The sequence below is a fragment of the Heliangelus exortis genome, chromosome 5 (genome assembly GCF_036169615.1).
Source record: "Heliangelus exortis chromosome 5, bHelExo1.hap1, whole genome shotgun sequence".
NCBI lineage: Eukaryota > Metazoa > Chordata > Aves > Apodiformes > Trochilidae > Heliangelus > Heliangelus exortis.
The window spans coordinates 8,772,701-8,785,088 of NC_092426.1; the positions used below are offsets into that span (position 1 = coordinate 8,772,701).

Here is a 12,388-nt window from a genome sequence, read left to right on the forward strand (position 1 = left end):
TGTACCTGAGGGCCTTTGGAGGTGTGTGTCTTTGTCCCCATGCCCTTCCATCAAACAGAGACATCTTATTTGCCTGACTTAATTGCTTTGAGATCTGCTAGGCTGCTAAACTCTGGCTTGTGATCCCTGACAGCTTCTCTGAGGGATGTGTAAGGGGCTTGTTCATGGACTGGGTGATCACTCCACTCGAGCTATCACTGGTCCTGGGCATCAGTCCTGCCCAACTAGACACCAGGCACTGATGCAAAGATCACAGAAGGTGAAGCACTTTGTCTGAACAAATAACTGACTATTGTTTCCAGGAAGGTATAAGAGGGTTGCTGGCAATAACAAAATAAACAGCTATGAGCTGTGGTATCAGGAGAGGCCTGAGAGGATGCCTGTGCAATTTTTTATTTTTATTTTTCAGTAAATACTAGCTAGGGAGAGATTAGGCAATACCTTCAGCCTTTGCACTATGCAGGTCAGGTATGAAATCCATGGGAGCAGCAGACACTTCACTAAATTCCCCTCTGAGGATCAGTCTGAAATCTGCAGTAACTGCAGTGCTGCTTAGGCACAGGCCAGGTGGGAGTTTCTTGCCACAGATGTAAAAGTGACCTTGGGAACAGCTGGGCCATCATTCCTAGCAGAGATTCAAGCACATGTGCTTATTGTCCCTGAAGCTGGATGTGAACTCCCCTGCTGATTTAGAGGAAAAAAGCCCCTCTTCCATCTGTCCTTGATGAAAAAGGTGAAAAGATGCCCTGTCAGAACAGGTAGACCTGGTTTCAGGCTCAGAAACCTCCAGGCAGAGACATGCAGGTGCTCATTCCCCACTCTCATACCCATCTGTGCTGTAGTGACCACAGACCAAGTTCTTGTTTTCTACTTCCCATTTTTTCACCTGTGGTTTGATTTCTCAAGCAGGGCTGACCTTGCTGGGGGCTATGGCCACCCTGAGGAACTCCAGCTGCTGGTTAGAGCCCTGTTTCACTCCGGTGAAAGATCTTCCTCCCCCTAAGATGGAGATCAAGGGCATGATACCTCAGGCCTGAATAGAAATCACTCCACACTTGCCTTTGATGCTGGCAATGTGTCAACCCCTTCTCCTTGGCCTGGTAGAACCATGCATCACCTTTCTCATCAAAATTATATTGCACGGCAAAATTAATCTGCACAGAGAGAGGAGAGGCTCAGACATTCAGCTGGGTAAGAGGAAAGTCTGCACCTTTGGGGCCCTTAGTGCAGCTCTGATTAAGCACAGTCACCCCAGAGCAATACAGAACAAACCAGCCACAACCCTATTTCATTTCTTCATTTTTCTGAGAAAGAACCAACTGAGGTCACCAACCCTGGGGCAACATCCGAAATCACACACTTGTTCCTCGCCTCTGACCTGCTGTGGCAGCTCTCTGTGGGGCAGCCTGGGTTTCAGTTTGAGTGTGTTCCCTAATACCTGTGCCAATTTGGCTGCACAGATGTGGGGAGGGCAGGGGTGGTGCCCATAAGGATGGGAACCCCAACCCTGATCAGCAGCGAGGTGCCCAAATGTGTGCCCCAAGGGAGAGAAGGATGGCCCTTGCAACAGTGGTCAGGATGAACACCGGATTAAGAAGGTCATTAAATCATGGTCTAAGTCCTCCCACTTGCCATTCAGGACACATATAAGGCTTCAGGAGGAAGCCATGGCTAGGACATTGTGTGATGCATGGAGACACGAGGCACTCAGAGGGGTTCAGGGTTGCACCTTCATCTTATTTTACGTATTAAGAAACCACCTCACTTGCAAAATATTCCTCTAGATCCTGCAAATCACCTAAGTCCTCTTCTGGACCCTGGGACAGTAAAGCAGCTTAACTTCAACCTCATGTCTAAGTGCCATACATGGGAGTTGGATAAGTGATATCAGCTGAAGATGTGGTGACTGATGAACCTTCTCTTAAAGTCAAGCAGTTTGGTACTGGTTGCAACCTCTGGTACACATCCTCTCTGTGGACTTCACTAAGTACAGTTGCCAAATGAGGACCTGCCTATATTGAGTGTGCCTCAACTTGTCCATCCCTGCTCTGCATCAACAAGTGAGTGCCCAGATAATTTTCCACACTGCCAGTGTCCCTGTTGATGCAGTGCAGCTCTCTCCAGGTACCACACTGGAGTACATTTTTCTCTCTCATTTGCAAGGGAGTTATTTATTGCTCCCCAGGCTGCAAGATGGTGAAGTGGCTGGGGGCAGCTGTGTCAAATGGCTTACAGATCGTTGATTGCCTCAGATGAGAAGACAGCAATTACACTGTTTACACCACAGTTGTTTTGTTTTACAGCCTAATTTGTGTTCATTCCCCTGTAACAAACTCGTGAAGAAAAAGCACCCATTCATCGGTGTTACTCATCTGTATAATTAAACAGTAAGTGCCTGATCTATCAAATAGATAGAGACTCGTTCAGGTTCTGCTTGCCATGGGTTTGCTCATTGGAAGGGTGGAGCACCTCAGAATTGGCAGAGCTCCATTAAAATCAGCTCTCTTAAAGTGTTAAATGGAGGTCTAGATAGTTACTCAGGCTGCTCTTACAAAGGGTGAGAGTGCTGATTTCAGGCAACACAGCACTTTCTTAGGTTTTTGGGCTTCATTAGCATCCTAAGGCTTCCCATATTTGGTGGGTTGAACATTCAAAGCCACACCAGGAAAAGAAAGAACCAAGTGTTCCCTCCATCTCTAACCCTTTCCCAGGGAGAGGATGTAAGGATGACTTCTTCCCTTCTTAAATCGTAACCCTGCAGTTTCAAAATGGGGATATCTTGTAACAGCTCTTTCCCATCTGTATCCTTTGCACCTGGATTATGCACAGGGAGTGAATGGCACTGATAACACCAGATGGTTCTGGTATTTGACTTGCTGGTTTATGATTTATTTGCATTTCCTTGTTGCCATATGGTCTTTGCTCTTCTCAGGGAAATGACCCAGTGGAGCCATACGGACACAGCTCCATCCCACATTACCCTGTGTGTGAAACATCCCCATGGAACACTGCATCATCCTGCTCTAGATTCCTCTGAATCCCAAGGAGATAAAGCTAGGAGGCTCTAATCCTTACTAGCCCGGGTTGCAGGCACTGTTTTATTAGTTTTGAACAAGTTTTGCCTACTTGTGTTGCATTCCATGAGGTGGGTTGCAAGGTTCAGTGTCTGCTTGCCAAACTGAGACTGGGATCCCTTGCAAATAAGGTTTGTAATTCTTACTCTGCCTCTTGTCAGGCCAGTTGGGTGCCAACGAATTTACCACTACCGTGCAAGACTGTATGCTCCTTATACTGACCAGGCCAGTGCTGCTTTTGCACTACTTTGTCCAACCACTGCCATGTCTACCTTTTCTGCACTTCATTCTTTTCCTTCATTTCACCAGACACAAATCTGGCCACACTGGTGTTTGCACTGGCATAAGATCAAGGCTTCAGTGGAGAATGCTGTATTGCCTTCCAAAGTAGGCAATGACTACCAGATGCAAGGGATGTGCCTTTTGCAGACAGCTAGAGCAGGAGCTGTGATTACTGCTTTGTCATTTTGCATTTATTCAGAAATACTAAATGAACATGCACTGAAGCCTGGGCCGTTGGAAAACAGATTTTTTTGTGTTTGGGCACTGACAGTGCAAATGGTCTTGACAAGTGTGAATGAAAAGCCTGTAGATCTGTTTTGGGTTCTGCTCTGAGCAGTGCAAGGTGGCTCTGGTGGCCAAGCTTCACTGTGGGTCAGCCTGGTGACAGCATGGTTCTGCTTACCTAGGTTTAGACTTTTAAATTTATATATATATATATATATGGAAATTGTTTATCTATTTCTGTGTTATTTTATGGTTTTTAGGGAAGTGATACCTTCAAACTGAATGTTCTGCCTCTGCAGGCAACACTGGGGAAAATGGGCATTGACTTGAAATAGGCATGAATCAGATCTGCTCTGTACTCCTGTGCACTTAGAAAGAGGAAGTAAAACCATCTGAGATCTATCAGTCCTCCCTGTGTTACCCACACACATCCTCCAAAGTTCTGGCACCTCAGCATATGCTGCTTACCATGGTGAGTCAGGCAGAGAAATGCTCTGCTCTCCCCCACCTAGGTGCATGGACCCTTGGTGCAACAAATATATGCACTTCAGTAAGGAGATAATTTCTGTGTGTATATCTCTTTATGCTTTTATAATTTCAACAAGAACTTGATTGGCAGCAAGGAGGTATGTGCTCAGCTTTATATTAGATTCCTAAGAAAACATTGGCTTGCATGACCAGCTTGGGAAAACTAAACTTTCAGTTGCCTGGGGAGATATTTTTCTACTCAGAAATGTGGATTAGCTGTGTAAATAAACAGTATTTTGCTGAAGGGAAAAAAGAAAAATTCTGGTAGCTTTCTGCTCTTGCTAATAGCTCCCACTTTGTAGACTTGCCTGTCTCTGCTTCTTTGGCTCTCCCAACTTCCAGACCTGCTCTAGGTGAGGATGACAGTTCACCATGAGTGCTTGGGCAATTAATTCAGATACTTTCTTCTGTCTGCAGTAATAATGATTCCCCAACTTTCTGACATGTCTTCTTTTTGAACAGAAATACCTCCTAAATGTAAGGAGACTGCAGAGGTTTCAGGTCTTTAATCTCCTCTCCTTTTTCCAGATGTCCACAGAGCCTCCTGACATTTTGCTTTTTTTTTTTTTTTTTTTTTGCTAGGAACTTGGATTTTATCCAACCATCAGTATCTGCAGCTTCAGTTAGGACTTAAGAAGCTCTAAGGGTAAGCAAAGAATGGTGCTGAGATAAGGTGCTGACCTTGAGGCTCTCCGTGGGGAAAGCAAGAAACCCAGTGGGAGGCAGGGCAAGGCTTCACTGGTATTACACTGAAGGTCATCCTAGTGCTCCTTTTCTTGCTGATTTTTCCTTAATAACCTAGGCCACTTCATGGTTAACTTGGGAGTCTGGGAGCTAAATTTAGGTTGTGATTCCCCTGGGGCTTAGAGTAGGTTGCTTAGAGTGAGGAAGTGCAATGATGGGTGAAGAAAGGCTGTACAGGTGGGGAGGCTTGGAGATTGAAGCCTCTCCTTTCTGGGTTTCCAATAAAGGATGCCCAGAGGCAGCTGCCTGCAAGGGCTCTGCTGTCAGCAGTGTGTCCCTGCTCAGAGGCCAGCATGCCCAGTGTGCCCAGCTGCCAGCTGGGATGTTTGGCACAGCTGCAGAGCACAGCTGGGAGTGTTTGGCTCCTCTGTCTGTCAGGCTTCAGGGTCCCCGGGCAGCACCTGGAAAAGAAGGGACGTGCAGTTAGTGACTACACTTGGAAAGTTTTGCTTAAATGATGTAACATGGCTGAGGCAGGGACAGAAGCTAATTTCTTGAAATGGTGCTCAAAGGCCTAATGAGGGAACATCTTCTCTCCTCCTGCAGTCTCTTTGTCCCTCTGCAAGAAGTGGCAAATTCAAGAGGTAATGTGTGAATGAGCTAATATGAACAGGTTTTCACAGCCCTAGGAAAACCCATGTTCATGACCTAAAACCCATGACCTCTTAGTTCTTCATCCTGTACCTAACCCACATGAGAAGGAAATTTTGGGACTTTTTTTTTGCATGGGCTAGACTTGTTGAAAGAGAGCAATTCCATTCTGCTGTGTTTCTGAAAGCCAGACTGACTTCCCAGAAGTTCAGCCTGAAATATGTACACAGTGAACAAAACTGCAGCCCAGACAACAGGCCTTTGAACATAAGGAACAAAACCCATGCAGGCATAGAGCAACCTTCAGTCCATAGAAAAGTATTGCTTAGTGTTCTTCTCTCTGCTGTTCTTGTGGGTAGGCACCATTCCACTTCTGTGATTAGATAGTCCATATCGGCAAATCCTACTAAACACACATTGAACCAGCAGGTATCTTAAGCTTCATCTCTGTTCTCAGGCAGTCTCATACTCTGGGTTCTTTATCCCTGTGATTTAAGATATGACAGCTGGAAAACAAACCACCAGAGATACATTTAAACTCTGGCTAGAAGTGCCGAAGAAGAAAGTCTGAGTGTTTCTGTAGTCAGGTAACAGCTGAATGAAGACTTTCTGGAGCTGAGACCTTGGCTTTGCACCAAAATTTAGTTTAAACCCTTTATTGCATCCTAGTCACAGTTCAGCTCCCTGTTCTTGCTATGCTTCAATATTTTCACACTTCTTAGAAGTCCATAACTTTTTCTTTGCTACTTCTCATCTAACTAATCACCTGGGCATTATTTCTGTTCCTTGTTTGGGACCCTCCCCCTCGTCCTCTCCAATGGTGGTGTGATGAAAACCAGACTAAGCCTGGTGTGAATGTTTCTGTGAATGCAAATTCTCACCAGCTTTTGCAATGCTTCATGTGTGTCAACATCCAGTGAAAGTGTAAAGCTGAGGTAGCAAACACAGTCTTCCTTTGAATGGAATCTTGTGAGGAAAGTTGTGGGAGATGTCTGCATCTGCCTCCAGCTTATCCAAACATCTGCTAGAAGAATGGGATTCTCCAAAAGCAGACATGATTACTATGGAAGCTGGGATTTGTATGTGTTAACTGAATTTCACACCTCTCTCCAAGAAGTGGGGAAAAAATAGTTAGGCCTCATAATAAGGGTAATGAATCCAGCTGTTTTGTTAGAAGACAAATGCATAGCTACAGGTTGTAAACAATCTCTTTTTAAAACAAAGGGTGTTAAAGACGGGTACAAACTATTTCAATAGTTTAGGATTACTAGTCCTAAAATGTTGTCTGAAATGCCAGTTCATCTGTACTCCAGGATGCAAGAAGCAGCATCCAATGTTTGTTTTTTCTCTGACCTACTGCTGAGTAATTGAATCATCCTAAGCACCAAGCTAATGTTTTTCCTCCCTAGGAGAACATAATGTTACCAGGAAAAGGAGAGAAAATAAAAAATGAAAAAGACAGCTGCAGGTGTTTATTCCAAATGCCATGCAGTGTGTATCTGAGGCCAGGAAAGAGCATTTTTGTAGCTGAAGAAAATATTTAAAAAGCCAAGTGAGCATGATCCTGGGTGGTGCTGAGCTCCTGCCACCAGTTGGGTCCAGGACGGTAGAGCATACTTGGCCAGGGGCATGAAAATGTGAATGGGCAAAGACACAATTGTAGGACTTGACTTATAGTGTATTTTTGACACTCCTAGTGCAGACACCTGAATTACAGATGGCTGGAGCTGACAGAACCACAAGTCAGCATGGGAACATCTCAAGAGATGAGCTGTTTTCATACAGCAAACAAGATTCTGAGAGAGGGGAACCTGGACTCATTTTGACTCTTAGTGAGAATCCAAACAAGTATCCAGTTTCCAGTGGTGGGGGTGGGCTAACTACTTGGGGCAGGAACCTGTTCGCAGGTTTTTAATTCACTGTCTTGTGGGCAGTGACTCCCTCTCCACTGTTTTGGAGAGAGGCTGGCAAACTCATCACAGCTACTGCCACTATCACTATCACCTACTAGATGCCAAGATATCAAAAAGTATTTCTGTGTTTTGTCCTGCCTGCTCTCAGAAGGATCTGGATGCTTACAGAAAGGAAATAACTTTTTCTTGGTAGTGTTGTTACATAGGAGCAGTAGCTCTGGGGAGAAGGATGGAGAGGAAGCTCCCAGTCCATGCTGGGCTGTGTGAGCAGGAGCAGAGGCAGAGCAGTTCCCCTGGGGAGTGAGATCCAGAGGTGTTGCTGTTACACACAGAGACTTTACTTGTCCAGAAGATCATCCAGTGCAGAGGGACAATGCTGAGAGACAGGAAGCCTGGCAACTTCCAGTTCACAGATAGGGCATGTCTGTGGCTTTTGGAGTCTATCACAAGAATATTCCCCATTGGACAATACAGAAGGAAGAGGAAAGAAATGAAACTGTTTAAATAAAGCGAGTGTTTCCTGTATGTATGTTGTTTGCTCTTTCTATGGGGCTGCCTGAAAACTTCCAGCAAAGCATTTTTTATTTTGCAAAGGGTAATTCCATCTTTCACAAAATAGATGTCTTTTGAATGCCTGGTTTCTGTAAAAAGATTCAATTTTTGGGTTTTTTGGTTGATGAAATGTGTGCATGGGGTGTTATTCAAGTATTGAAATGCTTCCTTTAGGTTCTCTCTCCTCTCTCTCTCTTTTTCCAGAAGAAAAAGAAAATTCATCTGTATTATACTTGCTCTCCAGAGTACTAAGACAGACAGATCAATGGCTGCATTTAATCCACTTGTTACAGTCTGACACCCTGTTATCAGTGGTCACATAACTGATGACTGGAAAGTGTCCCTGTTCAATGCCCCATCCACTGGAGCCACCCCAGTTGGTGCTGTCATGCCCCAGCTGGTCCCATGTCCCTCAGCTTCTCCACCCCCAGCAGTGTTCAGAGGTGATTGGGGTGGATGTGTATTTGCACTGCTCTGCTGTTCCTGCTTCACAAAGGGAGCATTTCAGCTCTCCAGTGTGTGGTTTCTGCCTTGCTTGTGAGGACTCAGCTCAGCTAAAACTATCAGACTGTCATCTCAGAAATTGTATTGCTGTGTCCACCTGTGATTTCAGCTCCACTGCAGCAGCCCAAGAAAGCAAACTTTTCTGTGTTTCCAATCATATTAGAGCACCACCATATGGGTGCATATGGTAGCTATGATGCAGGGGGAAGCAGATTACTGCCTCCATTATGAGGGTGTGGAGCAGAAGCAACTCAGCTGAGGCTGGTGCAATTATACACATGCAGGGTCCAACCCTGACAGTAAACAGCCCTCTGATTTTTCTTTTTTTTTTTTTTTCTTTTTTTTTTTTTTCTCAAACACCAAGATTTATTTTAGAATAATGAGATCAAAACTCTAAATAAGTGGGAAATGGGTTTAATGGGAAAGCATTTCAAAGGTTCAATTTCCTGCAGATTTGCAGTGCAGATTCAGTTCAGAACCATCTCTTGCTTTACCCAGGACCCAGCTGTAATTTGTTCACTGAGCTGACAATGCCCCAGCATTCCTGGCATGGGCATGAGAACTTCCCAGACTTTCAGACTTCCTATGTATTGTGATTCAATGATACAGTAAATCCAGTTTTAGGGTGCCAAAATAACAATACCAGTATCCTATGCCACAAAGCGTTGATCTTGGATAAACTCCATCCAAGTGTGTACTGAAGGCAGTGCTGGTGTTGCCATCGGCTGTCACCTGCCTTCCTGCAGCTGGAGAAACATCAGCCCAGGCTTCCACTTGCAATTTCTGGCTAGTTCAGGTGCCTAAGCCTGGTGCAGATCCGATTGCTGCTGCTGCGATGCAGCCCGGCAGCCCCGGGAGATGCTCCCAGAGCTGCTGCTGCTGGGCTCGGCCCGAGGCTCGCCTAAAAACAGGCAGCGCAGCTCCACTCTGTGGGGAAGGAGGGGAAGCGGGCGGGGAGCCGGCCCTGGCATTTCTCCGCTGAAAGCACCCAGTGGTTTCATCCTCTGCTGGCAAGGTGAGGCGGATCCGCCGGCTCCCCGCGGCCCCACGCCTCCCCTGGTTTCTTCTGTGGTGCGGGGCTCGGACCCTCAGCCCTTCTCCAGCCGCTCTGCCAATCTCCCCTGCGATGTGTTGTGGCTCCTTGCACGGGGCCAACATACTGGACCAACAGAGCTGAGTTAGATGACTTTGCTTTCCCTCTTCAAACCTGTTTCTGCTCATAGGGGATGTCCATGGCAAAATTTCCCATGCCTTCATGTATAGCATGAGCTGGAACTTCAACTGATTCACCTGCTGCTGCTAAAACAAAAGGGTGAGGGGCACAGCCTTTATGAGGGTGTCCCCTCTTACCCATGGTGCTCATAGGAATCTCCAGTACCATGCTGCTGAGGTCTGCTCTCCACTGATTAAAACACATTAGGGTGATGATAAGGTCCTGAGCTTCCCTGTCTCTGTCTGAGTGAGCCTTTTTCTTAGGGACTAATTGCTGGTGGCAAGACCAGTCCATGGTGCAGCAGGGACGTCTAGTGATGGAACCAGGCTGCCTCTGCTGGGGCTGCCAGCTCTGTTATGGGGCTGGGAGGCCACAAGACCTGCCTGATACAATATTCCTGGTGACATGGGCAGTGTGGCAAAGGAACACTTGTGGGATCGGTCAGGCTTGTCTCTAGCTGGGATAATTCGCAAGGCTGACCCAAACAAGTCACTGCTCCATGTGGCCCCTTGAGCAGCAAGTGCTGAGGGAGTTTGGAGGCATCTGACATGAGTTATTCAAGACCCTTTAGCAACTGAATTCTCCTTGAGTAGTTTTGCCCTGGGTTGAGCTTCTCCCACACTACCTTTGAAAGACCACTAAGTGTGGCAAAGTACAGTTTCAGCTTGGTATTATTGAACAGATTCAGTAGCCTCCCTATTATTTTGGCTGGCAAAGCCAGTTGTACCCTTTCACTGTCGCAGCTTCCAGAAAGCTGCCTGCTCATCTCTGCCCCTAAATGTCATCAGCAGTGACATGGATCCCTGAGAGTCTTGTTAGTGTGTCTTGCTGGCGGCATCTCTACTTTTGATCCCAAACGACAGTCTCAACCATCTGTCCTTCAGTCCTGGTGCTCAAAACAAGGCAAGAAGATTGCTTCCCTTGTTAATCTCCAGAGCTGGCATCTAACACTGAGGGTAACTTTTTTCCCCTTTGCCAAGTCAGGTTGGTTTTCTTGATGGTAGACACTAGATGGAGGTTTGTGCACTGCACTATTTAGCTTGCTTAGATCTGCTCAAATGCACAGCTTGTTTGCTGACTTGATAATTGTGCCATGGCTGGAGACTCTGCCTTGAGCTGTCTTTTGCCATTTGTTGCTCTCACTGTATTTTCTCTTAATGCACAATGTAGTCAGGGAGGTGCCACCTGAATGCTCATGTGCTTGAAGACTGGAGTTTTTTAGCAATCTTTTAGAAGTTTAGAGCAGACTGGGAATGTAGCCTGCATATGTTGCATGTTTTTATTCTGCTTGTGTTTTTAGCACGTGAATGTTTCATCCCAAGTTTGGCCTCACTTGGTTTACAAAATTCCACAATTTTGAAGCTGCTGTATCCAATGACGGTGGCAGCCCTATTGTTTCTTCCTCCCTTCTCAGGTTTGTCATGTCCCAAACCTGGGATTGTTCATTCAGCCTCTGCTTGGTGCCATGTGGCAGCTGTATCTCAGGCAGCTCTGCAGTGTGCTGGGACACCTCTCAGGCCCCTCTCACCTGTGGGGACATATCCAGTTGTCTCACATGCTGCCAGAGAAGGTACTAGAGTGTCTGAATACCTTGTTTTAATTTAGAATCTCCTCAGGGGTGTTTGGATCTACCTTGAAAAGCTTTAAGTTTGCTTTGCTTAATTGCAGATTTGGTTTCTTTTCTGTGTGATACTGTGAGATGCCTGGGAGTACAACCTGCTTCCCGTTGGTTCCTGTGACTGGTTATCCTCTGCTTTCTTTTTAATCCGTATCACTTCAAATCACTAATACGTTTTTCCCTCTCTTTCCTAAAGCTTTGAGAAAATGATTTCTCCTGCAGTAACTACTGTTGATGAACTTGTGTGGCATGTGATGATATAGTCTGCCCTTCATCGTTCAGAAGTAAAAGTAAAGCACTTGCAGTGCTTTTTTTTTTTTTTTTTTCCCACCAGATTTTCCTCCTCTGCTTTGTCCTTTGTCCTCCTCTTCATTTCCTTGTAAATAACTTCTGGTGCTGTTTTTCCATGTGTTTCTGGGCTTTTCCAGGCCTGCTTACTAAACCAGCTCTGCTCCTGCATCACACAGACTGCTTTTGTAGGGGCTCTTCTTACCTATGTCTGTGCACACATTCAGCTCTTGGGTGGCAAATGGAATTTCTTTGAGCACTTCTTAGCACTGTCCTGGCATCTCAGTATTGTCTCTACTGTCATAGAGCCTGTCAAGTACAGGCTCTTTCCCCTCTGCTGTGAGTCTAAAAACACTGTAAGTCTCTCCAGAACAAATGACAGACTTTTTCCTGGCTGTGGCTTGTGCCCCTGCCTTGCCCTGTAGGTCCCAGGAGCACATTTTCGTGGTGCCTTTGTGCAAGTGCCAGCTGTGTGTGTGCAGCTGAGGAGCTGCAGCACATCCCTCTGCACGTAGCCTCTCACAGCTGGCAGCTGAGCTGGCAGCTCCCCCTTCTCCTAGATGTGACTGCAAGCAGGGACTTTGGTCACTGGCCTCGGGAGAGAGCAGAGCTGGCTGGGTAGAGGCATGAAGCTCTCCAGAGTACCAGGATTCTGTTTGCATCAGGCACTGCAGTGCTGGAAAGTGATTGTGAACATGATGGTGGTTGCAGTGGTCCTGAGATGTACAAATCAGAGCTATGGGTGAGCTAGACCCAGATACAAATCCAAATGCTGCTGGTTGCTCTTGGAGGTGATGGGAGGCTGTGTTATGGCAGGACAGTGTGATGGGATTTGGGCTCAGCTCTGGTACTACCT

General features: G+C 46.1%; 1 long non-coding RNA gene across 1 annotated transcript; it reads left to right on the forward strand.

The window, feature by feature from the left end:
* The first annotated feature begins 3,840 nt into the window (after nucleotides 1-3,840).
* Nucleotides 3,841-7,873, forward strand: LOC139796700 (uncharacterized). Its single transcript, XR_011726104.1, has 3 exons — nucleotides 3,841-4,053; nucleotides 4,692-4,755; nucleotides 7,142-7,873. It is a non-coding gene; the product is annotated as an uncharacterized lncRNA (long non-coding RNA).
* Nucleotides 7,874-12,388: the final 4,515 nt, after the last annotated feature.